Source organism: Peromyscus eremicus, chromosome X (genome assembly GCF_949786415.1).
Source record: "Peromyscus eremicus chromosome X, PerEre_H2_v1, whole genome shotgun sequence".
NCBI lineage: Eukaryota > Metazoa > Chordata > Mammalia > Rodentia > Cricetidae > Peromyscus > Peromyscus eremicus.
Window position 1 is genome coordinate 125,341,946 of NC_081439.1, and position 19,017 is coordinate 125,360,962.

The following is a 19,017-nucleotide window of genomic DNA, read 5'->3' on the forward strand; positions in this document are numbered from 1 at the left end:
ATTCATTCAGTTATCATTTAAAAGAAATATGAATTCCACCTTATCCATAAATAGGGAAGACTAAAAATATTCAGTCACTCAACCACCTGGCTTAAAATTTGGATTCTACTTATTATAGTCTCTTTGTACTTTATTTCTTTAAAATATGTGTTGAAAGAAATATAATTTTATCACTTGCATCTCCCTTCTCTCCAGCCCTCCCTCAAACTCCTTCAATGCCCCTACTGACTCTCAAGCTGACAGCTTCATTTTCTTTAAACACACATGAACATACACATACACACATACCAGCCTCTAGTCTGTTTTGGTATGCATATGGTTTCAAGCTTTATCACTGCATTGGAAAACCAATAGAGGTTCATCCCTAAGATAGACAAATTCTTCTCATAGTAGTCATTAGTTGCCTGAAGTTCTTTGTCTATGGGTGAGATCCTATGAAATTTTCCCCTTCCATGTTAACACGTCCATTGATATTGCCATTATTCTAGTTTGCCATTTTCAGGAGAGAATATTTCACAACAGACTTTCTGGTATTCTGGCTCTTATACTCTTTCAGCCTCTGTTTCCTGTGTTTGCTGAGCCTTTGATGCAGGAGCTGTGATATAGATGTATCCATTGGTGCTGGGCTCCCCACAGTCTGCTGATCTCTGCATTGTGCCCAGTTGTGATTTTATGTGATGGTCTACATTTTCTGTACATAGAAACTTCTTTGATGAGGTGTGGTAGCTACACTTACCTGTGGCATAAGTATAAGATTGTGAATAGGACAACAATGTACATTGTTAAGCAAATATCTATGGTATAAAATATTGAGTCTTTTGCATATATGTCAAAAAGTAGTACAGCTGGGTCATATAGGAAATTTATTTTTAGCTTTATGAGGATTCTCCACACCAATTTCCATAGTGGCTGTACCAATTTGCATTCCTTCCAGAATTGAATGAGGGTTCCTCTTTCTCTACAATATTGACAGTATTTGTTGTCAATCGTTGTGTTGAACTTAGTCATTTTTACTTGAGTGAGACAAAATCTCAAAGTTATTTTAATTTGCATCTCCCCATTTGTCAAGGATGATAAACAATTTTTGAGGTATTCCCTAGACATTCTTATTTCTTCCATTTTGAGTTCTCTATTTTGATGGCTAGACCATTTTTTAATTGAGTCATTTGTTCTTGACCCTTTGCTTTTTTTGTTCTTTTTTATATTCTGGATAGACACTGGATAGCCAAGGGCAATACTTAGCAAAAGAAAAACAGTAGAGGTATTGCTACTCCTGACTTCAAGATATATTATAGGTCTATAAAAATAAAAACAATATGGTACTGGAACAAAAGAAAACATACAGACCAAAGGAATAAAATAAAAGGCCCAAACAGTACTAAAAACTACAGTCATATGTATATTTGACAAAGAGACAAGAATAGTTGTCTGGAAAAAGGCAGTATCTTCAATAAATGGTGCTGGGAAAATGGGATGTTCATATCAGGAGAATGAAATTATATATATATATATATATATATATATATATATCCCTTCTTCAAAATAAGATCCAAATGAGTCAAAGACCTCTATTGGAAACCTGAAACACTAAAACTGCTAGAAGAAAACAGACAGTGCTGTGGAACACTCTTTGTGCACTGTAAATATGTATTACTCTCACTAGTTAATAAAGAGCTTACTGACCTATATGTAGGCAGGAAGATATTGGAAAGGAGAGCTAGACTAGGAAGACATTGGGAAGAAGAAGGTGGAGTCTAAGGAATTGAGAGCCAGAACAGAAGAAGCAAATGGAAAGTACATACATGAAATAAACAAGCCCTGGGGCAGCACATAGATTCATAGAAATGGGGCAATTTAAGTTGTAGGAGCTGGCTGGATACAACCCTAAGCTGTCGGCCAAGCATTTACAATTAATAAGTCTCTGAGTGTTTATTTGGGAAGTGGCTGAAGGAACAGAGTTGATCACAATCCCAAGGAAAAACTCCACCTATAAGGCAGAACTGTGAAAGATCTATATAGGTGTAGGAAAGGACTTTCTGAACCAGATTACATTTGCCAAGGAATTAAGGCCAAATATTGCCAACTGGGGTCACATCAAACTAAAAAAGCTTCTATACAGCTTGGAAAAAATCTAGTAAAGAATAAACCCACAGTATAGGAGAGAATCTTAGCCAGCTATAAATCTGTATTTTCTTCCTAATAGAGTAGAGAAGAAACTGCAAGTTTCACAGAACTTTAACATACCTGGCTTCTGCACAGTGTAACCCAAAATTCTTCAGATCAACATGTGGCTCTAGTTTGTTTATCTAACTATTCAGAAAGAGGAATGGATATTTATTAATGATAAAAATGAAGTATAAACTAGATTTTCACTTATTCACCACTAGGTACATGATGAGACTATTGTGGTTTCAATAATCTATATGTATTTATGCCTACAGACACCCATAGGAATCTGGAGCTGGATAGGAAGGCAGTTGCTCATTTTTGCTGTGTAGCCATTTTATTCCTCCATGGTTTTAAGCTATGTTATCACCTCTCTTACATGATACCCCATAATCTTTCTTTGTTCTTATTGTCTTTTTGGAAACACGTGTTTCCTTTCTTACCTTGACTTGTGCCATTCATGGAGTTACTCATAGTCAACTCTAACCCACAACCTTGTTCCTAGGACTTTCTAGCATATTGTAGAAAATTATTGAGGGTTTGGGAGTAAAATTGAAGGCTTGGACTGTCCAGAACTTGACTCCTGTGCAGAAGCATCAAGGTGAAAATCTATTCATTCATAAAATTCTTCACAGGAACCAGAATAAAAGATTATAGTACCTGGCACTAATATCCAAAGTAGTAAGGTATCATTGAAGAAAGTAGAAAGCTGAGTTTTGCTTAGACCATTCCCTCTAAAATTTATATAGCGTATCAAGGAGAAAGATATTTCTGCATTGAAATGAGAAAGAGGTAAAAACTGGACTTGCCTCAGATCCCAACAATGGGATCACCTCAGTAAAATTCACCACCAGGTAGCTATCCATAGGCCTTGAAAGCTACTAGTCAGTCTCTGTAGATGATAAACCTGCTCTAAAGCCAAATTGAACCTATAGTTGCAGCTTTCAGAACTTCTTAGAAGACTTCCAGATTTACTTGACTACCTTATCCATTCTAGTAAAACCAGACTTCAGGCCTGTCCCAGCACATGGTCAGCATCCCTGGCCTCAAACAGCAAGCTTATACTCACAGTTAGAAATTTTAAACCTAATCCATGTCACTATATTCCCTATAGAATCCAAATTCATCTTAACTACCATGCCCTTAAGCTCTACCAGACTCAAAGCCAAGCCTGCTCAACAGAATGTAGAATTGGGATGATCCTCATACATCCAGGCTCTAAGTCTCTCACCAAGGATATGGATTTCAGGCTACCTCCCATCATAGTTTAGAGTTCATAGTTATAGTATATATTGAGACAAATAAAACCACAGTGATGTAAGTCTATACAAATATTATAAAGATTAATACATAACCCAAACAAAAAATTGGTATCACAGTTTTTTCCCCTATTTCTTTTAAATTGAAAATTAAACTTGTGTATTCCATAACTTATAGTAGCTTATTACATATGTTTACATACACACATATATCTTTACTCATAATTTCAGTTGACTTGTGTAGTGATATTTTATTTGTGCTTTAATAAATAAAGCTTACCTGGAGATCAGAAGAAAAAGGCCAGTCATTTTAAGTAAACAAAGAAGTCAGGCAGCAGTAGCACATACCCTTAATCCTAACATTTAGCAGGCAGGATCTCTGTGTGTTCAAGCCCAAATAGGGAACAGAGCCAAGTGTGGTGACACAAGCCTTTAAACCCAATACCAACCATAGAGGTCTGGAGGTCAGTAAAGACAGACAGAAAGTGACAGAACTGTGTAGGAAGAGGAAGTGATGTAGCTAGGCTAAGAGAGCCAATGAGAGAACAGAATAGAAAAAGCATATAAACGTGAGTATACAGGAAGTAGCTCTACTTGGAAGCTGCAGAGTTAGTGAGGTGAGGTTAGCACGTGGTTTGTCCTATTCCTCTGATCTTTCCCTCAGGCTTTAACCTGAATTTCTGGCTCTCTGTTTTGTTTTTATTTATTAAGACCATTTAGAAATTTGTCTACAATTGGCATGCAACTTGTGGGGCAAGAATTCACAAAAAAAGCCACTTTTTGTGGCCTTGCAGGCCTCAGTTCAGCTGGAGCTGCATGAGGCTGGAACTGCACATGGCCAGAGCTGCACATGGATGGACCTGCACACAGCTGGAGATGTACCCAGCTGGATTTTGGCTTTTTTTTTCTCCTGGTGGGTGGTAGGCTCTCTCTGGATTCCCATTTTGGACTGCCATCACACAAGGTAGCTACTTTGAAATTCCTTCAGACTTCTACTGTTCTACACAGTTGAAAGACTTGGCAAGTCAATTACAATATCTTAAAGGATGAAATTAGTTAAAAGGGAATTTTTTTCCCACATTCAAAAAATGGGAAACATCTTTACTATGGAAGGAATTTGATCTCTGTTTAATAGCACATTAGGCAGTCTAAAATGGAACAATTAAATGAGAGGATAAATAATATTGATGGGATGTACATAACATCAATTATAAATATTATGTTTGATCATTTTAATTTCAGCATTAAAAAGTTGGTCAATTTAAGTGCTGAGATAAAAGCTTTAGAAAAACTTGTTAAAGTGAATCAGAGAAATTCAGACCCAGACAGCAGAATTTAAAAGTAAACCTAATTCAGGATTGACTTTAGAAAAACCTTTTAAAATGAATTATAGAGAAATTCAGAACCATACAAAAGAATTTAAAGGTGAAATTATTTCGGGATTGAATTATACCATTACAGACAGCCTGTTTTCAAGCAACCAAACTTAATCTATCTGGTAACCTTAGAGGAACTACCTGCTCAAGGGTGTGTACAAGCAATTGGACTCCACTGGAAATATTAGATTTAAAGAGATTTAGAGAAGCTATAGTATCACATGTCATACATTCTCCATTTGAAAGCAGATGTTAAATTCATAGTCAACTTGTAATAGAATTATTCCTTAGGACTGGAAAGAACTGTTACAGCTGTCCTAGAGTCTTCAGCACAATTGCAGTGGAGAACTGGGTTTAAAGAGGAAGTTAAAAACAATAGACCAACAATGTAGGACTAGAGGTGTAAAAATTTCCCAGGATCAGCTTCTTGGAGAAGGTAATTACACTGATATAAAAGACAATGTTTATATGATAAACAAATCTTAATTCTATGACACATGGCAACCATGAATGTATGGGACAGAATTGAGGAAGCAGGGAAGTAAATTGAATCATTTATGAAAGTTATATAATGCCCAAAAGAATCCTTCATGGATTTTGTACAAAGGTTTTCTTCAGCAATAAATAGAATGATGCCAAATTCAGAACCTAGACAGATAATAATTGAATCTTTGGTTTTTGAGAACATGAATGCAGCATACAAAAGAATAATTATGCCAATAAAGGCCAGGTCAGCACCCTTGGAGTATTGGATCAGGGACACAATTAATATTGAGTCTTGTGACCATGATGATATATGGATGGGAACAGTGATATCAAAAGCTTTAAGGAAAAATAATATCAGATGTTTTAGTTGTGGTAAATAAGGACATTTGAAAAGGGAGTGTAAACAGGGCATTTCTAGAAACAAAGATTATTCAGGAACAATGGCAACAGAATGTCCCTCCTTTCTGGATTATGCAAAAGGTATGGTATATGTAAGCACTGGACCAAAAAAAATGTAGATCAACAAGGGACAGACAAGGTAATCCTTAGGCCCTGCCACCGAGAAACTCCCAGAAGGACCTCCCACAGGCCTCCCACAGCAAATTCAATTCAGACTTTTCCTGTCATCATAGAAGAAACCCCTTCTTAGAGCAATTAAATAATCCAAATGCCTGTTGGAATAAATCAGGCTGCTTGGGGTGATAGAATAGTTGTAGCAGAAAGAACAGGAAATTCAGGAGAAACTATAAAGCCAATGTTTTGGCAAAATATAAATAAACAAAGACCAAAATTAAAAATATGAATAAATGACTTTCTCTTTGAAGTTTTGGTAGACACTGGTGTGGATGTTACAATAATTGCAACAGAATTTTGGCACCCAAACTGGCCTCTTCAGGAAGTAAAATATTCACCTCTTAGGTATTGGAACATTATCTCAAGTGAAACAAAGTGCAAGTTGGCTCAAACATATAGGACCAGAAGGATAGAAAGGAAAATTGAAGCCATGTGTGGCTAATTAATATAGTTATTAGTTTATGGGGCCATGATCTATTACAACAATGGAATACCCAGATTAATATTCCTTCAACCATGGAAACAAACCATAAATTAACATGTGTTTCTGAGAGAGATATTAGGAAGTATTACATAAAGAGCAGTCACAGGCCTTCCAGATTGTACAAGAACAGGGAACAACAACTGCCGATGTTTCAAAGACACCAACAGCATTACCTTTAAAATGGTTAACAATTAAGTCAGTATGGGTTCAGCAGTGGCCTTTAAAAACAGAGAAAGTCCAGGCTTTAGAAGAGCTGGTACAAGAGCAATTAAATACTCAGTGTATTGAGAATCAACCAGCCCTTGGAATTCTTCTGTATTTGTTATTAAAAAGAAATCTGGTATATGGAGAATGGTAACTGACCTAAGAGCAATTAACAAGGTAATTCAGCCAATGAACTCTCTACAATCTGAAATTCCTTTGCCTACTTTATTACCTAAGGGATGGCCTCTTATAGTTATCAATTTAAAAGACTGCTTCTTCTCAATACCCTTATAAGAAAAAGGCAGAGAAAGATTTGCCTTCACAGAAAAAAAAGAGAAAGTTTTGCCTTCACAGTGCCTAGTTATAATAATTCTCATCTGGATAAGAGATAAAAATGGAGGGTTCTCCTAAAAGGGGTATTGAATAACCCAACCCTGTGCCAATATTTTGTACAATAGCTATTGGAAGTAATATGTAAACAATTTCCTAAATCTATAATTTATCATTACATGGATGATATTTCACTAGCTGTTTCAAATGAAGATAATTTAGAAACAATATTTTAAAAAGTAAAGAAAATTTTGCCTTACTGGAGATTGCAAATTGCTCCTGAAAAGATATAAAGAGGATATTCTCTGAAATCTTTAGGATGTAAATATTTAGGATGTAAATATTTAGGATGTAAAATAGGTCTACAAATATTCGACTTCAAAAAGTACAAATTAGGAGAGATCAATTACGGACCCTTAATGAATTTCAAAGATTATTTGGAGACATCTCCAATCTATGAACTGTTGTTGGGGTAAAAAAATGATAAACTGAGGAATTTGTTCAAAACCTTAGAAGGTGACAAGGAATTTAATAGTCCAAGAGAATTATCAGCTGAAGCTTAGAGAGAATTGGCCTTGGTGGAAAAGAAAGTACAGGAAGGATACATGGATCCAAAGCTTGATTGCATTTTGGTTATTTTATCATTTAAGAATTCTCCTACATGAATTTTAATGCACAGGGAAGATATTAATTTAGAATGGATACTTTTACCAAATAAACAGAGTAAAAAATTAAAAACTTATGTGGAAAAGATCTCTGACTTGATTTTAAATGGAAAATTGACACTTCATCAATTAGCAGAAATAGACCCAGCAGAAACTGGGTACCTTTAACTAAGGATAAAAATGACAAATTATGGGCAGAAAGTAAACACTGGCAAAGAAATTGCAGTAATCTTTTGGAAGAGATTAAGAGCAAATATCCCAAAAGTGATAAAATTCAACTTATAGAGAGAGATGATTGAATTCTGCCTTGAATTATTCGCAAAAACACCCCTATCTGGAGCCTGCATATTTTATACAAATGCAAACAAACAAGGAAAGGCTGGTTATAAGTCAGAAAACTGAAGTAAAATGGTTCAAAAGCCTTCTAATTCTGTTCAAAAATTGGAATTGTATGCTATATGTTGATATTGATGAATTTTTCTGAACTTCTCAACATAGTTACTGATCTCAGTATGCTGAAAAAGTGGTCTTCCATATTGAGACAGCAGAATTTATCCTGATGAGTCAGAATTAACTTTATTTATTCAGGTACAAGATATAATCAGGAATAGGAAGCATCCTTTATACATAACTCACATCCTATTCCAAATGTGTCTACCAGGCCCTCTAGTACAAGGTAATGATGACATTGATAAACTATTGATAGGTAATGTGCTGGTGGACTCAGAATTTCATAAAAAAAAATCATGTCAATAGTAAACGTTTAAAAAAGGATTATTCCATAACCTGACAACAAGCCAAGGAAATTGTGAGGAAATGTCCTACTGGTTCTTTTTACAATCAGACTTCACTACCAGCAGGATATAACCTAAAGGGTACTCAGAGGAATGAAATCTGGCAGATGGATGTATTTCACTTTGCAGAATTTGAAAAATTGAAATATGTATACCACACCATTGATACTTATTCAGGATTTCAATGGGCAACCACTCTGAGTTCTAAAAAAGCTCACTCTGTAATCATGCATTTGCTAAAAGTTATGGCCATCATGGATATACCTGTGCAAATTAAAACTGACAATGCTCTAGCATATGTCTCTGGTAAAATGAAACAATTTTTTGCTTATTACAATATAAAGCATATTACAGGTATACTCCATAATCCTACAGGCCAAGAAGTCATAGAAAGGTCAAATCAAATTTTAAAGGATATTCTAAATAAGCAGAAAGGGGTAACAAAATCCCCAGAAATAGGTTACATAATGCTCTATTAACTTTGAGTTTTCTCAGTACTAATGAGAAAGGAACAACAACTGTGGAGAGACATTAAACAATAGAAAAAAAACTACAGAATTAAATCAGCCTATATATTTTAAAGATGTGCTGACCTCAGAATGGAAACCAGGATATCTGTTACATGGAGACGAGGTTTTGCTTTTGTTTCTACAGGAAAAGATAAGCTATGAATACCATCAAAATTGATAAAGGTTCAATTTGATCTAAAGAGACCTCTTAATTAGAAGAGTTATTAATTCATTGACCAACATGACCATCAAATTTAAACTAACTTATACCACTAACAAACGCTTTTCATTTAATCAGATATAACTTCACAAAATTGAACCTCCCCAAATTTAGGCTTGGGGAAGTGTTTTGTTTTTGTCTTTCAGGAGAATAAAGGCTAAGGAATATCAAGAACAGTGAACAAATGAGACATCTAAAGATAAAGGAAAAATCATTTAGAAAAAATGTCCCAGCCAGGCGGTGGTGCTGCACATCTTTTATCCTGGCACTCAGGAGGCAGAGACAGGTGGATCTCTGTGAGTTCAAGTCCATCCAGCCTGGTCTACAAAGTGAGTTCCAGGACAGGCTCCAAAACTACAGAGAAACCCTGTCTCAGAAAAAAAAATGTCCCAAGAGTAAATTAGCCTATTGGTATATCATATATAAAATTTTGTATGTTTTCCTAAATATTTGTTTTTGCTCTTCTCTACAGACACTTAACACTTAATGGTCTTTTTGTAGTCCCAGTTCAATTAAAAATTAAAGCTGGCTTTGTAGTTGGAAAAAGGCTCTCTTCTTCTCTAAATCCAAGCATGTTTGTTAAAAGAAAAATGAAATATCTCTGTATCATGTCAGAAGAAAGAGCCATCTGATATGGGACAGAAGAAAACCAAAATTAAGGGACTATTCTATTGCCACTAATCTCAAATCTTTGATTCTATTTTGACTCTTTAAACTTTTCTTAAGGTAAGAATTTTATATAAAAATTTATAAGATTTATATATATATATACTAAACGTTTTTATGATATTAATGGTCCTATAGAGTACTAACTATTTCTAGAAAAAAAGGCTTCATTTAGCTTCCTATACATGTTTTTGTGTAGGAGTCTCTATCAGTTTTCTGCAGGGAATCAAGACCCGGCCTAACAGCAAATCTGAAGTCTCCAGAAAGATGATGGAGCCTCACAACAATGACTCCACATGGACAATAACAATACAAATAAGCTGACAAATGTCACCCAAAAATCAGCTTTGAACTGCAAACTGTTCAGGATAATTTCAAAATGGCTAGCTGAGATGATCCAGCCTTACAGACTACTGGAGCAAGGACTTGAGATAAGCCCTGTACTTTCAAATTATGTGTAGCTTGGACAACAAATGATACAGCTACAACTTCCAGGACTTGACAATTAACACAATTTTTTTCTTTTCATGATCCCCTACTGATGCCTTCACCCACAAACAGCAGGAAGCAATTTTAAGAACATAATGCCCATTTTCCCTAGAGGTGGGGCATGTGGTTTATGGTCTTTCAATGGGTTTCGGGTATGGGATAATTGTCATTGTTTAGGCTGGTTGGTTACAAGTTGTTATTGTTAATGGTCAGAAAAAGATTAAGCAAGGGAGACCAGATTTAAGGTTCCTGTTTAAAAAAAAAAAAAGAAAAAGAAAAATGCGGATATAGATAAGAGGTAGATTATTGAATCTACTCAAAAAAATATATAGAGATGATAGAATAAAGGGTAGATTTTTGAATCTACTTTGAAAAGAAAAAAGAGAGGAAATAGATATGATATATATGAAAAGTAGATTATTGAATCTACTTTTAAAAAGCAACAACTAGTTTTAAATATTTTACATTGGATTTGATTTTTGTATATCGTATACACATTATATATATTGATACAAATTTGAGATTGATTTTGTGAGAAAATGCTGTACATATATTTCTAACCCTGTTCAAGATATTGTACCTATACAGTTCATTTAACAATGTAATGCAATTTGCTAATCCTTGAATGTTATTATTACCAACTACTAGGATATAAAGAAACAAATGTTAGTAGTTAGTTATTACAATCAATCTTGAAGTCATACTAGATATGCTTTCAAGATCAAGCAGAGATATATTTTAGATAGACAGGTCATCTTCAAACCCTTTAGAGATCTACAGAATATGGCATTTAAGATATTTTCAAAACAACTCTGAGATACCACCTTATGCTTGTCAGAATGGCTAAGATCAAAAACACTGAAGACACCTTATGCTGGAGAGGATGTGGAGCTATGGGAACTCTCCTCCACTGCTGGTGGGAATGCAAGCTTGTACAACCACTTTGGAAATCAATATGGCGATTTCTTAGAAAATTGGGAATCCATCTCCCCCAAGATCCAGCTATACCACTCTTGGGCATATACCCAAGGAATACTCAACCACACCACAAAAGCACTTGTTCAGCTATGTTCATATCAGCATTGTTTATAATAGCCAGAACATGGAAACAACCTAGATGCCCTTCAACTGAAGAATGGATAAACAAAATGTGGTACATATACACAATGGAATACTACTCAGCAGAGAAAAACAATGACATCATGAGGTTTGCAGACAAATGAATGGACCTAGAAAAAATCATCCTGAGTGAGGTATCCCAGACTCAGAAAGACAAACATGGTATGTACTCACTCATAACAGGATACTAGATGTGGAACAAGGATGACTGGACTGCTACTCACATCACCAGGCAGGCTACCTGGAAAACAGGACCCCAAGAAAGACACAGGCATCGCCCAATGACAGAAAAATGGAATGAGATCTACATGAACAGCCTGGACATGGGTGGGGGTAGTGAAGGGTGAGGGTCGAGGGAAAGAGTGAGTGGGAGATCCCAGCTGGATCAACAACAGAGAGGGAGAACAAGGAATAGGAGACCATGGTAAATGAAGACCACATGAGAATAGGAAGAAACAAAGTGCTAGAGAGGCCCACAGAAATCCACAAAGATACCCCCACAACAGACTGCTGGCAATGGTCGAGAGACAGTCCGAATTGACCTACTCTGGTGATGGGATGGCCAAACACCCTAATTGTCGTGCTAGAAACCTCATCCAACTACTGAGGGATCTGGATGCAGATATCCATGACTAGGCCCCAGGTGGATCTCTGGGAGTCCAATTAGCGAGAATGAGGAGGGTTTATATGAGAGAGAATTGTTGAGACCAAGGTCGGATAAAGCACAGAGACAAATAGCCAAACAAACGGAAACACATGAAATATGAACCAATGGCTGAGGGGTCACCAACTGGATCAGGCCCTCTGAGTGGGTGAGACAGTTGATTGGCCTGATCTGTTTGGGAGGCATCCAGGCAGTGGCACCGGGTCCTGTGCTCATTGCATGAGTCGGCTGTTTGAAACCTGGGGCCTATGCAGGGTCCCTTGGCTCGGCCTGGGAGGAGGGAACTGGACCTACCTGGACTGAGTCCACCAGGTTGATCTCAGTCTGTGGGGAAGGCTTTGCCCTGGAGGAGATTGGAATGGGGGGCGGGCTGGGGGGAAGGTGAGGGGGGCGGGAGGGGGGGGAACAAGGGAATCTGTGCCTGTATGTAGAACTTAATTGTATTGCAAAAAAAAAAAACAAAAAAAAAAAAAAAAAAAACGATATTTTAATAGCATAGATTGTTTTTCTTTTTTTTATGACTCTGAGACATGTCTGCTCCTGACAGCACCAATCTACTTCAGAGAAGATATGGGCATTGAAGAAAATGCATATGGAGTTCACTTTCATTGTGGCAAAAGTTAGCCACTGGGCAAGTAAGTGCTCTAGCATCAACTCCTGACAGTATGCTATCCAAAATGGACAGACATGACACAAAACAAAGGACTACTGATCCTTGCCAAGACAAGTGTGGTGGCAGCTTTGACTACAGGTGTTCTCTGAGACCAGGACAATATGAAGTGACTTTGCAATCTTGAAAAGGTACAGTGCCCCTTTCTTCAAAGGCAGCTGAATAGGCAATGGACCAATGGCTTCTGGTGTGCAGTGGTACAGTAGCTGAAACAATTATTCTCGAAGGAGTAACTAGGCTTATGAAGTCTAACCTCTCAATGGTAGACTGACATTTATTAAAGACCACAAGCCAAGAAGAATGGGAAGCTTAATTCCAAAAACATCAGCAATTTCTAGAATTTAAAATCCTTAATCATAACAGGACACTGGTGGAATTCAAGTTTGTCTGGTACATGGAATACTCTCACCTAATGTGAGGTTGAGCTGTAGGCCTTGTGTACATCCTATTTCACAAATGAGTCTGTCAGATACACTAAGCCTATAGAACAAAGATGATGTCCCAGTGTGCAGAGAAACCTCAGGTGACTGTATAGGAAGCTGGCTGTTTCTGTCAACTCACATTTTTTGGAAGTCACTTGTTTGTACTTCCTGTTTTACTAGATAATATTATTTTCTTCTCAGGTCTCTGAAGGAGTTGAAGATGAGATAGTTATAGTTCCAGTTTCCCTTCTTAAGAAATTCAGAAAAGGAACTCATGAAGAGGTGTTAAATGTATACATTTGAAAGACATCATAAGATAGTTTTCTGTTGGTAATATAAGTTAGGATAGAAAGTGAATTAAGACTCACCAAAATAGGATAGATAATGAAACATTTTCTCTGAATTTGTCAAATGCAAATAGACTAGACGTTGTTGATGTATGCATTGCTTTGTATATATTGTATATAGTCATTGTACTTACTGTATATAGTTTTTATATTAGTTATAACTTTTTTATTTTTTATTTTTATTAGACAAAAAGGGGAAGTGTGGTGATTTTTATTTGTGCTGAAATGTGGTGATATTTTATTTGTGCTTTAATAAATAAAGCTTGCCTCGAGATCAAAGGAAAAAGGCCAGCCATTTTAAGTAAACAAAGAAGTCAGGCAGCAGTAGCACATGCCCTTAATCCTAACATTTAGAAGACAGGATCTCTGTGTGTTCAAAGCCACACTAGGGAACAGAGCCAAGTGTGGTGACACAGGCCTTTGATCCCAATACCAACCATAGAGGTCTGGAGGTCTGTATAGACAGAAAGTGACAGAGCTATGTAAGAAGAGGATGTGATGTAGTTGGGCTAAGAGAGCCAATGAGAGAACAGAACAGAAAAGGCATATAAATGTGAGCATACAGGAAGAAGCTGTCTTTGGAAGCTGCAGAGTTGGTGGGGTGAAGTTAGCTCATGGTTTGTCCTATTCCTCTGATTTTTCTCTTGGGCTTTAACCCAAATTTCTGGCTCTATGTTTTTTATTTATTAAGATCATTTAGAAATTTGTCTACAGACTTGTACTCTACCCATTGATTATATAACAAAGTAATTGATTCCAATCATGTACCTTAAAATTCTCTTTCCTCAGTCTCTGTTTCCATCTCTCCATTTCACTTTCACCACAGTGTTAGGAACAGATTCTACAAAGACAGCAAAAGAAAAAGTAAACACATATCACAATAAATAAAAAGAAAAGAATAACAAAATAGTTCAAAGAATACCTACAGTTTTCTGTATGCTCTGAACTACTTTATATTAGTAGCTCATAAAGGAGTCAACATATTTCCAAGGGAATGAAAACTTATGCTGATATATGAGACTTGTTAAACAGATTTGAACATTGCTGGTGGGACTAGGTTCTGTGAAAGAATAACAGTCTACAAGAGTACAAAGATTCCAGATGGATATGTTGTACATGTGTCATTCTAGTACCTGGGAAACAGGGTCAGGAGGATCATGAGTTCACTGTCTGCTTGTGACCCATAGTAAGACCCTGTCTCATAAACAAAATAGCAACAATAAAATCTTTCATAATCAAACAACTTGATTTAACAGTAAAAATACATCTACATATTGTTCACTAAATAAGTATATGTAACAATCCCCAGTTCATTCTACTTTCATTTCATTACAATGGTAGTCTTTCATCATACCGGCAAACACCCCTTATTACACAAAAAGTAGAAAGAAACAGGGAATTTAGGGTCATATATACAATTCATGAAGTAGTGTTCTACTTTATCTTAATTTCCACGATGAGAAAAGAAAAACATGTAATTTCCATCAAATTCGAACATTTTTTCAAATGAGCATTTTCTTGACTCAAAATATCAGGGAGGGGCTATTTAGATGTTTCAGCAGTTAAAAGCACTTGGTGCTCTTGAAGAGGATCCAAGTTTAGTCTCCAACACCCACAATAGGTAGCCCACAAACATCTGGAATTCTTGTTCTGAAAGAAGATCTGATGTTGTTTCCTGGATTATGTGGGCATGTGTACAAAATGTGGGCAAATGCACACATACACAGATAAAAATCAATCTTAGCCGGGCAGTGGTGGCGCACGCCTTTAATCCCAGCACTCGGGAGGCAGAGCCAGGCGGATCTCTGTGAGTTTGAGGCCAGTCTGGGCTACCAAGTGAGTTCCAGGAGAGGCGCAAAGCTACACAGAGAAACCCTGTCTCGAAAAACCAAAAAAAAAAAAAAATCAATCTTAAAAAGAGAAAAAGAAAACACCAAGGAGAGAAGATACACTGGGTTTATTCTGAGAAGCCTGAAGGAACTGGGAAAGGACTAGGGAATCACTGAAAATTATGAAGCCACTAAAAAAGCAGGAATAGAAGGGTGGTTTATGCCAGAATTCCACTACTTTGGATGTGGAGGGAGAAAGATTAAAATTACTAAGTCAGCTTGTGTTGATATGCTAGACTCTTTCTAAAAAAATAATCAAATAACAATAAATAAACAGCATGAACAACAAAAATAAAATAAAAGGGTAGAAATAATTTAACAGATTTGTATCTAGGAAACAGTTTAGGCTAAAATAATTATAATTGTTATTCACAGAGGTGATCGTAAACACTTTAAAAAAATCTGTTCTCACTTGGTTTAAATAACACTGCTTATGAATTTCAGGAGAAAACATCTTATTTGAGGACTTTTTCAGAGTCTCTCTCATTGCTCAGATTTCCTACACAGAATTCACTTTAAAAAGTACCTGATATAGATCAGGAAGAAGAGCAGAGATTGTGTACAGGGCCAGACACATGAGGGAGATGTATTTCTCCTCTAAGGGAATCATCTTTCTGCATGCAGTTAAGCAAAACTACTCATTTACCATGCCATTGTACATGCCATACATGATATATGTTACTCCACTACAGAGATGTCAATCACATTTAATTATGCATGATTGCCATACTCTGGAGTAAAGTACCACATACAGCTTGTCACGATTAACACATTTGCTCTGAAAATGACAGCATTAGGAAAATTAAATCAATAAACCACAGACTGAGAAAAAATATGTAAACCATGTTTCTATGAAATAAATTATAATTAGATGAAGTGCTTTAAAAATCTCACTGTGAGAAATTCAGAAATCCAAAAAATTAGGAGAAATATAATACTTTGTAACAGAAGATTGTGTATTTCTGGCTAATAAATACATTAAAAGTTACTCAGTATTTAATATTAGTCAAGACATCCTGCACAACCAGGTATGGTTGCACACAACTTTAATCCTGACACTCAGGAGGCAGGGGCAGCTGATCTCCATGAATTCCAGACCAGACTGGTCTACACGCTGACTTCCAGGACAGCTGAGGCTACATAGAGCATACATGTCCCAAGCATAGTTGCCATCAGAGAGCATTCATCTAATAACTGATAGAAACAGATGCAGAGAGCCATAGCCAAACATGATGGCAAGCTCAGAGAATCCTGCTGAAGAGATGGAAGATGGACCATAGGATCCAGAAGGGTCAAAGACATCACAAGGGAACCCACAGAAACAAATAACCTAACTTGGGCTCATAGGAGTTCGTAGTCTGGACCAACAACCAAGGAGCCTACATGGGACTGACCTAGGTAGGCCTTCTGCATGTATGTGACAGTTGTGTAGCTTGGCTTGCTTGTGGGAACCCTAGCAGTGGGAGCAGGGCCTCTAATGCTTTAGCTGGCTTTTGGGAACCTATTCCTTATATTGAGTTGCCTCACCCAGCCTTAATACAAGGGCAGGACCTTAGTCTTAACTTCATGTGCCAAGCTTTGTTGATGCCCTTACTGACAAGAAACAGAGGAGTGGATTGGGGATTAGCAGAGGAGGAAGTGGGGAGAATATGAGGAGACGAGGGAGGGAAACAGGCGTCGGGATATAAAATAAATGAATAAAAGTAATTAGTAAAAAAGATAATAGAACAAAACAAACAAAAATCCTGAACATAAACAAAAGATGTTATCTTTAGAAAGAAACAAAATTATAACAATGTGAAGTTTTCTAGTTACTATGTATAAAATTGGTAAATTATTCACCACTTAATGAAATAGTCAAAAGACTATATGTAGACCTGTGAAGAAAAAAAGATTTAATGAAGAGAAAAATTAAAGAACTGAGAAGCAGGGGGAAATTTGAGGAGGCCTGAAAGAGAAGTATTGAAATAAGTGAGGGAAACTAATAGAAAAAAATGAGTTCAAAGATCTGGGGAATGGTGTAGGAAACTTTTCTACAAAAACAGAGTGGTGAAAATTAATACTCCACAAGAAATGAGGATCATTATGATCAAACTGAAAGTCTTGCTCTTGTGTCTGTCACTTGACTTGAAAAAGAGTATGAATCTGTATAAAAGTAACTTTTTGTTGCTGTTCTACAATTTTCACTTGCTATGACTTACTCTGAAAATTTACATAAGAGACTATTTTGAGGAAGGTGGTGAATGAATACAAGATAAATTTTTATCTGTATGTAACAAGGCATACCTAAATCATTGCAGCATCATCACCATATAGTCTGTTTTATGTCATTCCACTTAAAGATGTATAGTTACATTTCATTTCCATTGCCTGAAATAGGGTAAAGCATATGGTGTTTTTAAAAATGGCAGTTATGGCTAAACACCCACTCTTGAACTTTTAAAACAACTGAAGTATTTGTTCATGTTGTCTGTAATCTTTAACATTTGTTCAGAAGACTATCACAAAACTACTTGACTGTTCTCCACCATCTATTTCTGCCTGAGTGATGACTATTTGTGTTTTGGTGTTTCACATGGAAACTAAGAAACCCTGAATCTTCCTTCCTAGATTGTATGTCTGATGGAATAATTATCACTGTATATTATCTGCCTTTTCCTTTTCCCATTATTATAAGAAAGTAATAAGGGGAAGTGTGAATTCTACAAACCCAAATCCAACAAAGAGAATATATATCATTTACATGTTGAGCCTATTTTCTCAAAGATCTTAGGCTTTTTTCTGAAGTACATATCAGTCCTTGAATCACAGAATAAGTACTGAAAAATCACATATGATATCCAGGAAGCAATGATAGAAAATGACTAGTGATTGCTAGAATGGAAATCGTGGACATCTATTTTCTTCCTTATACTCTGGACACACAGGGGGTTGGGAAGGGAGAGGGGCATACAGACAGACAGACACACACACACACACACACACACACACACACACACACACAGAGAGAGAGAGAGAGAGAGAGAGAGAGAGAGAGAGAGACAGAGAGAGAGACAGAGACAGAGACAGAGGCAGAGACAGAGAGACAGAGACACAAAGACAGAGACAGAGAGACAGAGAGAGAGAAAGAGCGAGAGCCAGAGCAAAGAGAAAGATAGAGCAAAAGTGAGAATGAGAGCAAAAAGGGACAGATAGAGTAAGAAAGAGCAAAGTGAGATAGAGAGAGAGTTAGAACATGAAAGACAGAGAGCTAGAGAGTTAAAAAGAGAGAGGGAGAGATAGAGAGCTAAGTTTTCTGGGCATACTTTTGCATTTTTTTTTCATCTAACATATCCAAGACCAGGTATCTGTCAAAGCTAACTTTCAAGCAATATCTGATTTGTCTCAGTGTTGTTGCCTATCAGTCTGCTTACTCTATTTTCTCATTCATGTTGTTTTCCTACAAGATAGCTTGATAAGTGGTTTTCTATTAAAACATTTTGAAATTTTATCGGACATTGTATACTATTTAATATCTCATATTTAATATTTAATATCATATTAAGATATTAAATAAAATAATTACAATATTATATAAATAATAAAATATTTATACTTGCTTTTATTATGAGAGACAAGTAGTGTGGATTCACCTCATGGCATCCTACTGATAATCTAATAACAAATTTGAACATAGATTCATATT

The 19,017-nt window shown here is 36.3% G+C and overlaps 1 long non-coding RNA gene across 1 annotated transcript in view; it reads right to left on the minus strand.

Moving 5' to 3' along the window:
• The window catches only part of LOC131899469 (uncharacterized), a 59,920-nt gene that overhangs the window by 16,681 nt on the left and 24,222 nt on the right, over window positions 1–19,017 (minus strand). Inside the window, exon 4 of the long non-coding RNA XR_009376090.1 lies at window positions 14,212–14,284. This is a non-coding gene — a long non-coding RNA (uncharacterized LOC131899469). The remainder of the gene's footprint in view (window positions 1–14,211; window positions 14,285–19,017) is intronic.